We start from the raw sequence: 3,226 nt of genomic DNA on the forward strand, positions 1-3,226 counted from the left end.
TGCACATATGTACTTGAGTAAAATGGTCAACTACAATTTTGCAGATCATTGTTTTAACCCAATCTATGTAATCTGGATGGTCTATGCTTTCATCCCCTGCTCCACACAAAATGCATCTGTCACTCATGTCAGCTACATAAAATGAATGTACTGTAGATAAGACTATATACAGGAATGTGTATAGCTTGAATACCTGAATAAGAGAGTAATGTGACTCCAATATACATCCGAATCCTCATCACATCTAAGCTAACTAGCTGAGATTCATCTATCCGTTCTGACAGCATCAGCTGCTCAGCCATCTATATTAAAACATATACAGCATTGTCTTTACAACTCCACAACTTTTGTCATACCTTTAAACAGTAAATTCAACAGCTAGTAGTATCATACTGAACACGCTTTCCCAACTGTATTACTTTGAACTTGTCAATGCTGATAAGGTCTGTTCCTAGGAAGTTATTTCTTGTCTTGAAATATTTTCTACATTAATTAAAACGTTGACAAATCAAAATGCATGCTGGCTGATTTAATGCATGCAGAACTAACTTTAGTGCACTAAAAGTGTCACGAGCACATCGACTTTGTCCATATGGATCCAGGTGATAATAGGATCCTCTTTCTAAGTCTATTGCCTGTGCAGGTTGATTTAGCCAATGTACATATGCAAGTATAATTATGTATGCATCAACTCACAATAAGGACCCAGTGATTCTTGCCTTGATTGTATGCACCAGCAACTAATTTTTTAGAAGTTAACACTTCCTATGTAGATATATAGCCTTTGTATAAATGTTTCATATGTATAGTGAATATATGTTCCTTTGATAATAGGTGTGAAGAAATGTTCACAGCAGCACGGTTAATGATGGCTGTCAGTGAAAATGTTCCGATAACAGAACAATTCCCATGGATATTTGCAATCAATCGTAGGTATCCATTGACGATCTAGAATACAATACAGGTAGCTTATAGCACATCATGCATACAATGGATATGGTTATTATCTCACCTCATCATTGATGTAAGTGTTGGGTTTCAATGTGCGAAAACTCCCATGGTGTATAGTAAATCTACCAATTCTTGCCTTAACTGCATGACTTGGCTGTCCTTTTAGAATGTTTTCCAGTTGCTGGCATTCATAATTAAAGCAAACAATTTAGTAATTATTTTTCACATGTAATTACGTTTTGGCTACCTTGTTAGTGGTGGTTGAGGAAGTGGCATAAACTATATGATTGGCCAGGATGGCATTAGTAGCAGTAGAATTAGTTGGGGTTGCAGTAGTAGTAGTGGCTGGAATAGTGGTGGCAATAAAATTGGATTGAATAGTAGTTGTAGTTGTGGTGGTAGAACCGGCTGGAATAGCAGCAGTTGTGGTGACAGTAGAACTGGCTGGAATAGCAGTAATAGTATTAAAACTGGTTGGAATAGCCGTAGTAGTGGTGGTAGTAGAACTGGCTGGGATAGCGGTAGAATTTGCAGGGATATTAGTATTGGCAAGTATGTACACATCATTCTGTGAGTAAACATAATAGTAGCATATATATATATATTTATATGGTGAAATCCTTACCTGTGTCAAGTCTGTTTTCACTTTAGCCACTCTTTGAACATTTTCATTCTATATATATGTGCACAATGTAAACTGTAATATGAGCATGGACAAATAACATTACATTGTTGCAGAGCTACAACATACTTAACGCACATGATCGTATCTGGAGTTATGTGTATAATCCTAACTTACCTTGAGAAGCCTACGTTTCTTCTTTCTTGGTTTTTGTTGCTTTGTCACATCATCATCTTCAGAAAATTGAAGTTTTCTTTTGCACTTATCGGTGCCTCTTGGTGAGTCCAAAATCAATGCAACAAAATTCTTTCCTAGTGTAATTATTATAAAGTATGAATGATACATGTAAGGGCACATACCTTTATCATCAGATGCTTTAGTACTTTGCCCTTTAGGTATGGTTCGAGCAACTCTAACATGAGCTGAAAATATACAGTTTGCATGACAACACCTGGACTTTTAAAAAGGGGTCTTTTAGTTGCATATACTAGGTAACCCATGACTCAAGGTGTCAATAAGGTATCAGTTTTCAATTTGGTCAGAATGTATCCGTAACACTACCATTATTGCTGATGTAATTTCAAAGTTGATAATCAAAGTCAAGAAGAGTTATACATTAGTCAAATTTGGAAATTCGAAAAGGGTATAAAACTTCCTTTTCCACATTTAAAAATTTAGGCAAATCTAAAGATAGTAAAACCCCAACTGCAGATATTATTTATTTATAATGCTTTTTGAAGCAGGAGAACCCGCATCAAAGGTCTGTGAGCAACCTGTGCCCACAGCCAGAGATGCATACCTATACATTACAATTACTTATTACTTAACTATATATATATGTAGAATAACTACTGTACGTATACTTATTACTAGCTAGTTTGCAGATCAATGTCAGTAATTAAAGAGGGAGAAAATTGGTGGAGATAGGTTGTCTTGGGCATTGGTGGCATGGACATAAGAGATGAAATGAACAGGATTGATCAGAATTGAAGTTAGTTGTAAAATGATCCCAATACTCACTGGCAGATCCAGAATGGGAAAATACCCTCCTCACCTTGTGAAGGAGCCAGCCATACTTCTGATTAATACTAAACTTTACGAATGTCAAATCAAGATCAGTGTCATATAGCACATTGTACTAGCATTTGTTACAGAAACAAAAGTGAACCAAGCTATGAAATTGTAACCCAACACCTTCGTGCATACTAAATGCCTCTAAAAATAATTATGGTGTTGCTGTTGTTTAAAACATTCAGAGCCTTTTTGAAGACTTCATGACCATTTGCACAATAATTATGTTGAAAATCAACAGGGAGACACTACTAAGAGGTGATTATTTGGTGCTTCAAAATGCAGCAACTTACAAAAGAACCTAGCCCCAACCACCTACAACTTAGCTTGTTTGTACACCCTCCCCTTGCCAGCTGCTGGATCTGCCCCTGATACTATTGACGGATCTACTGTAAATCAGGAAATTTTTGTCATAGAAAATTTCAACGCAGCAAATTTCATAATCAATGAAATTTTTGACAAAATAGCTTAACATTGTATGTGCAAACTATTTTTATAGCTAGTTAAAAATAATTCCATTGATTTTATTTTAGTTGATACTGCCAGCAATGAAATTTTTTTGACAACGAAATTTTCCTGATT

General features: G+C 35.7%; 2 long non-coding RNA genes across 3 annotated transcripts; both read right to left on the bottom strand.

Annotated features, from left to right (window-relative positions):
- Positions 1–819: 819 nt before the first annotated feature.
- LOC136238402 (uncharacterized) lies at positions 820–1,329 on the bottom strand. Of its 2 annotated transcripts, none has more exons than XR_010692963.1 (3): positions 1,199–1,329; positions 1,088–1,132; positions 820–948 (listed from the first exon to the last, which is right to left on the bottom strand). It is a non-coding gene; the product is annotated as an uncharacterized lncRNA (long non-coding RNA). The 2 variants fall into 2 exon arrangements; XR_010692962.1 differs by having other exon boundaries at positions 1,013–1,132.
- Positions 1,330–1,585: 256 nt separating this feature from the next.
- LOC136238113 (uncharacterized) lies at positions 1,586–2,230 on the bottom strand. The gene is made up of 3 exons (XR_010692762.1): positions 1,933–2,230; positions 1,751–1,884; positions 1,586–1,624 (listed from the first exon to the last, which is right to left on the bottom strand). It is a non-coding gene; the product is annotated as an uncharacterized lncRNA (long non-coding RNA).
- Between the last annotated feature and the right edge of the window lie 996 nt (positions 2,231–3,226).

The sequence above is a fragment of the Dysidea avara genome, chromosome 11, assembly GCF_963678975.1.
Source record: "Dysidea avara chromosome 11, odDysAvar1.4, whole genome shotgun sequence".
Lineage (NCBI taxonomy): Eukaryota > Metazoa > Porifera > Demospongiae > Dictyoceratida > Dysideidae > Dysidea > Dysidea avara.